The following is a 9,340-nucleotide window of genomic DNA, read 5'->3' as shown; positions in this document are numbered from 1 at the left end:
CAGCCTAAGCAAGCTTAAGTCAGCTTATAAAGAAATATAGAACAAATGAAAAGGTGCATGTTAGTGAATGAATTCTTTTGCAGCCCACTGTCCAAGAATTATACCACCATAATCCACCATAAAATACGGGAAATTTTCTAGCACTAAGGCATTACATTTTCAGTTTGTTTCTATTTAGTTTATTTAGTATGTGTGTTATTGTTATGGGAGTCCTCCCTTGGTGATTCCATTATGTAAATAATTTATACATGGCATTGATGATTTGAATCTGTTCAATAGTTTGTATATGACAACAACAACAACAACAACAACAACAACAACAACAACAACAACAACAACAATAATAATAATAATTTGAAAATCCTTCCCTGCAGTTTTGGGAGGTGAAGACCTTTATTGAACCACTAGGGGGCACTATTTATTCATGCAGCCTCTTCAATTATGTTCGTTCAAAAGAGTTCAAGGCAGTAAATTCCAAACCATTCATTATGAAAGGCAAAAGTATTCATCGGTAATGGAGTGAGTGTTAATGGACTCATTTAAATGCAGTTGAATAGGAGACTCCACTTGCAGTGGACTGAACACTTGTCTTAATGCAGTCTTAATCAGTGCATTTGATTTCCATTAATCTTCAAGGTTCCATTTCTAATCTGAATTTCCACCAGCCTTCCTTTATTTCTCCTCTAGCCCATGTAAGCTTTAAAAATCAACCCAAGTGACCACTGGGACGACCGCTACAAAAAAGGCAAATGGACCTGAGAGCCCAGTCATTTAAAAAAAAAGAAAAGAAAAAAGGACGAGCTCATCAGCTGAGGCTGTGCGTGTGCATACATGATTTTCTGGTCACAAGGCTGACAGATGCTGGTCTGTGTAATGAGCACAATTACAACAATTTTAAATCAATTTTCTTTCCAGTATTTTTCCCCATCTCCTGTCATGCAAAAGTCCATTCTTTGTTTAATATCACATCTAAGCACAAAGCTAAGCATATTTTATGTGTGAAAACTTTGAGTTTTGTCTGGCAGCTATGTTATCGAATGCACACCTTTTAATACAATAATAATTTGATTGTGAATAACAGAGTGTAGTACGACATACACACTATCTTTACTCTATTGATCCTTTCAAAATGTCCTGAAGAAGTCTAAATTCTTGAAATATTGTGGCTCCTCTCTCCTACAACAGTACAGTGTGTTTTATTACCTGATTGATTTCTGGCTGAATCGCCGTTATTTTAGACGACCATGGCTGATTAGACTCTGCACAAAGCAGTTAACTGTATTGAACACTATCATACTTAACGGTGACCACAAAATATCCAGCACTGTGTTACTATTTTTAAACTGCACACATAAAAGCAGGAAAATTCATATAGACAGCTCAGGCTGACAGATGTTGTATATATGATATTTCAAATATTATGATTCAAAGTTTAGCATTCATTGATCAAAGATTAAAGGAAAAAAAGACTCAGCTACAGTCATAGTTTATGAAGGGATTTTGCGTTTGTGGTATGAACGAGATAACACGGAGACTAAAACCAGGATTTTCATTATTGTGATGGTCAGTTTGGCTGTTATTCTGATGATTATTATTCATCAGAATATTATTTGGATATTTTTCTCCATATGCTGAAGATAAACTGAATACATTGAGCAGTGTGAAGAAACAGATGAGGGGAAAAGGTAGAAACTCATTTCCCAGAAGGGCTGACAGGCGACAAGCTAGGTAGCTGAACACAGCCACACTGGCCTCTCTGGTTTCCAAGCTGAGTGCACAATGGCATTTCTGAGAAATCACTTCAGACATCCATTACTTGGCTCTATCCAAAACACTGTCTCCTCTTATGTTGTCTACAAATCAGCCTTTCTCTAATGATGGTGAGCTCTATCTACCTCTAATGGCTGCTTTTTGGAAAGCGAACACTGTTCGCTGCTCCCAATAACTTGCCTTTCTCCCATCTTTATCTGTTATTATTGCAGCACAAATGAAACAGACTTCTTTCTGTTAAAAACAAAATCCTTTAGAAGGTTCAATGCGTTTAATTCCAGTCACGTTGAAGTTATAAAAATATAAATATAAAAAATTGCCTAAATAAGGGCGACTCATATGCAGGCAAACATTGTAATCCCTGACTGATACTGACCAAGCCTGCATTCACATGGACTCAAGATAAGATGAAAAAGTTGACCTGATCAGCATAAACTACCAAAGGTCATAGCTCATGTTGAAGCTTTAATTTGTAATTTAAATTAGTATTTTTTCTTAGTCCACTGTTTAGTCATAGGACATCATTTGTTTCTTACTTCTTACTAATCTAGAGGAAAGTGGCTCCATAATGCTTTACACATAAACAAGCAAAAAGATCTCCAGTTCCTCTCCCAGGAGGAGACTCAAATCCCTTTGGGGACTTCAGGAAGACATCTGATGTCAAAATAAATAAATAAATGAAAAAATAAAATCAAAATCAAACGTGAGGTATCTCCTTGCTGACCTTGTCATTGGCCTTGTTGCCATGAACAAACTGACAGCAGAGTTCTTCGTCTACTTAGAATCTGGAGCAGATACGATTGAGACGCAGCGCTCTCCTTGGTGCTGATCATGTACTCGTTAGCTACTACTGAACTATACTTGGTGCTCCTTTTGACTGATGTCACTGGACTAGTTACCCACAGTGTACATTTTCAATTAACAGCAAACGTGGCTTTTATTTGTCAGTGTATTCTGTTTTTTGAGTCCTGATGGGAGTTAATCTAAAAACAAAACTCAGTATTTTAAATCAATTACTACTTCGACAATAATGCCCCCATGTTTTGTTTTGTTTTTAACTTTGATTTATTTATTTTTTGCTTTTATTTCCTGATCTTTTTGTTGTTAATGCCTTCAGTATTCAGAATTAAGAACCCAAATTAGGGATAAAAGCAAAAAAAAAGCAGACTTTTTGTTTTGTTTTGTTTGTTTTACACTGAATGCCAAAGTCCAAAAACAAAGTCCACAAGAAGCACAAAGCAGAAATACAAAAGCTTGCAGGAAAGCAGGATGACAGAGAGCAGTCTGGGGAAAAGACTAGGAGAACGATGGAACCATGTGTACACACACTGAGGGCTAATTGGGAATTGTGAACAGCAGGGAAGTAATCATGGCAATCACAGGTTAGGAAGTAAAACTCACAGCAAGGCGTAAGAGACGAGAGATAAAGCAGGAAAAAGAATCCAACTAAATACAGAGAAGAGGAAAACTCACACGGAACATGGAGGCAGTATAAAAAAACAAAACACAAATCCATTATCAGAATACTGACTCCAACCCTTGAACAAAAATAAAAAATGAAAACTACACAAACTCAAAAAACATGACCAATCCCAGGGATCAGACAGAAGTTATACATACTCAGTGTTATTCCCCACAGTGCATTGAAAGATGGCAAGAAAGACAAACAAAAGCAAGAAGAAGAAAAACAACAACAACATGTTTTCTGTGAGTTTTATTTTTTGGTCTTATAGTTACAGAAGCTGTAGGTAGACATTTCATCTGAGAGCTGAGGTGAACTCAGGTCACTGCTTTGATGTTAACTAATACTGGATGCCAAATGATGTATCAATCCTGTGGCTACATAACTAGAATAACAATTATTATTCCCTGCTGTAGACTCTTTACAAGGAGAAGTTAATGTTCTGACAAGATGTAGGGATATAAAACTATTCAAGCACAAACCATTATAAAAAGTGTAACAAAGAAAAACAGCAAAAACAAAAAACAAGGTTTTCCCCAAAGTGCACTGAAGGATGGCAACAAAGACAAAAAAAAAGGAAAAGAAACCCCAACATGTTTTCTGTGAGTTTTGTTATTTGGTCTTTGGAGTTACAGGAGCTATAAGGATGCTGTTAACCCCCCCTGAGTTTGGGGTCAAAGCAGTCCATCTGGGATAGAATGAATGAAAGAGAAGAAAGAAAATGAGGAGATAGAAACAGGTTCAGCAGACTGATGGACAGGCTCAGAGTTTAGATGAGGAGAATGCCTTCCAAAAAAACAATTTAAACTTCGACCGAGCATGAGATGAACTAAGCAAAAGTTTGTTTAGTGAAAATGAATAAAATAAAAAAAGCTAACCCTTCACTGGAACTGGAAGTGTACCCAGTACGGCATGCATCCTGCAAAGAGAGAAAGATCTTTCTTGCTTCTGTGACTTATTCACTCAAGAATACAACATACGAGAGAAAAAATTCATTGTATGTATTGTGATGTAATGATTAGGATGTATTTAAATGTATACTTACACCATCAAATATCCTACAGTCAGAGGAAAGAGCCAAAGGAAAGACTTTAAAGTGGTCAATTTATAAGTTCTGACATTTAATTTTCTGCTGGAGTAACTCAGGGTTGGCTAACTTCTCAAGAGCATTTTTTTCCTTTTTTGACAGGACAAGAGGACTGGCTTGGAGGAACAAATATTAATCTGAATGTTTCACTGAAATAATCAATATGGTAATGACAGAAAGCTGCTACCAAGCAATAGATCATATGCAGTAAAACTAACAGCATTAGTCAGTGGATCTGCTTTTCTTGCTGGATTAGAAGTCAAGGTTTGTGATTCTGATGAATACTGAAGATAGATAGCACAAACATTTTGGTGCCAAATATTTGTTAAGTGTCATCTAAATGAGAAATCCATTTTCTTTTCTGTTCCATTCAAGTAAGGTCTTCACTTTCTCTCCTTTTCTCATTTTAGTCTCTCCAACATGAGATTCAAGTGGAGGAGACAAATAAGAGACAGGAGAGAGGAGCTGAGGTAATGGCCGTTCAACAAAACAATACATTCTTGCTTCTGAGCTTTCAGTTTAAAAGAAATCTCAGTCAAATGCAACATATACAGTTGCATCAGCTGTTCTTTGCTTTGCCATGACCTACTGCTTTATATTATCAGCTTTACAGAAGCCATGACAATGTATTTATTCATTTTCAATAGATTTTACAACATGGCGTAATGTGAACAAAAACATAGGGCCACACCTTCGAATGTTTACATTTGGGTGTTTTCAGTCCCACTGCCACAGGGGTATAACATCAGACATCTAGCCATGCTCTCTGCCTTTACAAAGATTTATGTTGGATTCCACCATTTGAACAAGTCAGTTCTCTTCTACCAGCTATTGCATGATCAACAGTAAGAGGTATTATTGCAAAATAGAACTGTTGTATCTGGTCCTTGATCTGGCCCCACTCTGTGGCTATGGAGTGGCTACAGACTGGGGGTAGCTGCGTGCTTTTTTTAAATCTTTATATAGCATATAAGTCTCCAACACTCTTTTGACTCAACAACTGCGGCGTTCCAAACCTCCTCTGACATTAACATCAGCATGAGGACTGTATGCCGGGAGCTTCATGGCATGGGTTTTCATAGCTGAGCAGCTCCGGCAGGGATTATGTGTAGGTGGCTAGCTACTGTTGTCCAAAAAGTGCATCATGTATACTTTTTTTTTCTGTAATTTGCACAGTGAAGGGCAAAATTGTTCACTTCATCCAAACTAAAACAAGTTATGATGACCCGGATTTATATAATTCAGCTGTGTGTTGCACACTTTTATATGTCACAAGGGAAACAATGTCCAAAAAGGTTACATCAAAACACACAGCATTAACCACAACCATCAGGAATGACTTTGTTGAATAGTCAGTTTTGCTTAGGATGGTTTCTAACTGAGTACCGTAAGTAAGTTCTAAAGATGTCACATAGTCTAGTGTGTGAGTCTATTCTGAACTAGAGATGGCACGATACCACTTTTTTATGTCCGATACCGATACCGATATCATAAATTTGGATATCTGCCGATACCGATATGAATCCGATAGTGTTTTTTAATCAACAAAACTGTTTTTTAAATATCTTGCTGCATTTTGTATAAGTTCATACTCAAGTTTAAAACAACAACTACACTAAAGCTATTCTGTTATACCTGTATGCAAAAAGAAATATTTCATAGTTCAGCAATACTGATCAATCTAATAAACTTAAACCTACACCATCCTCCCTATTCTGGTATTTTAAAGAGTACTTAGCATAAATATTAAGCAACCTAACTAATAGGGTTCCAACTCCCAGCAACAACAAAAATAAATAAATAAAAAATAGGGAACCACCCCTCACGCTCCACCTCATGATGCTTAATCAACGTAATCAACCTTAATTTGATGCAGTGTGAAAAAAAAAATGCACAGAAATCAATTATTTTTCAAGAAATATTAAATAGATTCAACATCTTTCTTCAACAAAATTGCAGACTGCACAGATGGTACCTTCCCAAAGGAAAAAGTACTATAGCTTACTAGGGTATATATATTAGACTTAATAGTTACTATATACAGTAATGGACTTCTATTCATTTTGCATCAAATTAAAACTTTGGGTGTCAGATAATTATTTATTAAAAGCTAGACATTTTAAATGAGAATAAGAAAGAAAAGTATGTCTTTGTGCCCCCTTTTCCCTGTTAATGCCCTATCGGCCCCCCTGGCTAAACTTTGCTAGATCCGCCCCTGCACAGTGACCAGCGTCAGCTACGTAGAAAAAGATCCTCGAGTAGAAAGTAATATTAAATAAATTCTAACAACAGCTGATCAAGCTTAAACGTGCTGCTGTTGTTCAGCCGCTGGTTTCCTCTTTCTGGTGCAAAGTGGGCCAAAAACAAACAACAGAGACGGACTCGCAACAGAAAAGCCGATCAGCTGATCATTAAGCGGTTTCATGATTGAAGTAGCAGCAAGAGAGAGAGAGAGAGAGAGAGAGGCAGTCGCTCCATATATCGTTTGTTAAGCTTAACGCAGGAATGCTTTACAAACATTCAGAGATGAACTTACACACTTGCTTTACTTCTCTCGGGATAACTTTGTCGGAGATGAAATGCCGGGTTGCTAGCGAAGCTCCAAATGCTATCCAGACTACCGACAGGTCCCGCATGCCACAGCCGCTCTATCACGTGATGCATACTGCTCCGACGTGCTAACGTTCTGAGGTGAGTTACGGCGTGTTGCAAGTTTTGTGAGGTGCTTTCGTGATATTTAATGGATCGGATTACATTTTTTTATTTTTCTCCGATATCCGATCCAGTAATTTAGGTCAGTATCGGACCGATACCGATACGTAATATCGGATCGGTCCATCTCTATTCTGAACTGTCCTTCACATTTTTCCTTGAACTCATGTTTTTCATCAAGGTCAAGAAGTGATTAGGAAAGACATTTTTTCCTGACTGTTCAACCACAGCCCTAATCGTTTGTCGTCTATTCCCACTTCCCAATTAACTCACCTGCTTCCACTCACCTCATTACTCCCTCCAGTTATACTCCCACCATACCTCATTTGCCAAATTGTCACGGGAGGCTTAATTCTTGAGGCTGCAGTCTCTGGCAATTACCTCATGCTTTTAGTCTCCTGCTTGTTCTTGGACTCTGCGTCTGCGGCTCTTTGTGTTTGTCTGCCTGTCTGGTTCCACAGCGTTGCATCGTAGTCAGTGGCGTGCACAGACATTTTGGGGGGCAAGTGCTCCAGGGGGAAAAAGGGGCACTTTTTGCATATGTGGAAAACCTTTTCTTTGTATAATAAAAAAATCGCACAGGTTAAATGCAATTTGACTTTTATTTTCTCCTTTCTCAGCCTCTCTTTCCTAGGCATTATGCTTGCTGAAATTAGTAAATAAATAGACCAAAATGTATGAGAACGAATAAGACTGACTGTGGTCATTACAAGAACAGGGCAGAATGGTCGTTTTCACAGGCAATTGGGAACTGCCTATTTTTCCTTTAGCAAATTAATGTGTTAATGTTGCCAATATGTTACACCAAAAAAAATTAACATGTCTAACCAGTGCTTCTCAAAACTTTTAACATGCACCACCCCCAACACCGTACCCTTCAAACTACCAATAACAACGTCACTGTTCTGTCACAATCAGGTCACAACACAGTGCGTAAATGTCTGCGAGCATCGCTGAGTCAGTAACAACCAGTTAGGCTAAAGACTGCATCTTTAGACAGTTGGACGGTGTTCTAACTTTCTCACAGGAGACACCTACTAAAGACAGTCAAAGACATTAATTTCAATCTTACCAAAGTAGGACAGTAGTTGACGTTAGTTATGGAAAGGCTAATCCACAAAAACGGAGAAACGTCCATAATTCTATTATTCATAAATATGTCAAGGTTTTAGGTTTTTCTGCAGTTCCATCTCTAAAAAGTGTGATGTCTTCCCGTCACTGACTTCAGTTTGAAAACTTTGTATTTATTCACAGATTTCCGTGAGATCATCCTAAAATTTGTAACGAAAAATGGGCTCAAAAGAGCCCTCTGCCTAACGGCATGTAGCCTATAGCATAACGTGATATTTTCAATAGTGTATGCAAAAAGGTCGGAATTGATGGAGAGTGGGGTTGCCTAAATGGTTTAGGTTACATTTTAAATGTGTCGTTTTTTTGTTTATCCATATGGATGGATGGAGGGGGCAAGCTGGCAAAGTTTGTCATGTGCAGTTTCTGACAGGCTACTTCACAACAAAACAATTGCAGGTTGGTCTTAGAGGGCAAACAGAATAATTTCACTCGATTCATGGGTTACCCGACTGGTTGGGAAGGGAAAGAGCTGCCGTGTTGTCCGCCGTGGCTCCCAGTCGCTATAGTTAGGACTACTTGGAGTAGGCATAGTAGGCTATGTCATGCCGCTGCTACACGCCTCACAACAAATGAACTGCAAGCGTGTTCACGTGACACGGTGACAGTGAAAAAGCGACAGGGTTCGGGTGTCTTTGAAGAAGGGGCACAAATCAAGCCATTATTTTCACACCTTTTTAAATCGCGCAGCTTTAAAAAAAAAAAAAAAAAAAAAAAAAAAAAAAAAAAAAAATCACGTCTTTCAAAAGGGCACTTTTTTGGACTGAGGGCAAAAGGGCAAGTGCTTCAGCACCACCTCGTCTCTATCTGTGCACGCCAGTGATCGTAGTATTTCCTGTCCATCTTTAGCATCCTCTGAACAAGAAGTTAACAAATTGCAGTTTCAGGGTGCATCCATTTTGTTTCAGGCCAACTCTGAAACACTTGTATACCATGTTATTTTTGTTTTTTTACCAATAACAAAAAAAGTTGCTTCTTTAGCCTCATCCTACTGACACATTTTACGTAATAGATTCTTACAGCATAATTTACTGCAAGAAGAAAATATAATAGCAAATAATAATAATAATAATAATAATAACAGCTAAACTTATTTCTTCTAAAAGCATTATTATTTATGTAATTAATGTAATTTAAAACATTGTTGTTATTATTACTATTATTAAAAAGACACAGTTAAT

Source organism: Simochromis diagramma, unplaced genomic scaffold, assembly GCF_900408965.1.
Source record: "Simochromis diagramma unplaced genomic scaffold, fSimDia1.1 OVJJ01000611.1, whole genome shotgun sequence".
NCBI lineage: Eukaryota > Metazoa > Chordata > Actinopteri > Cichliformes > Cichlidae > Simochromis > Simochromis diagramma.
The sequence above is the reverse complement of the archived record's forward strand: the minus strand, read 5'-3'. Positions refer to the sequence as shown.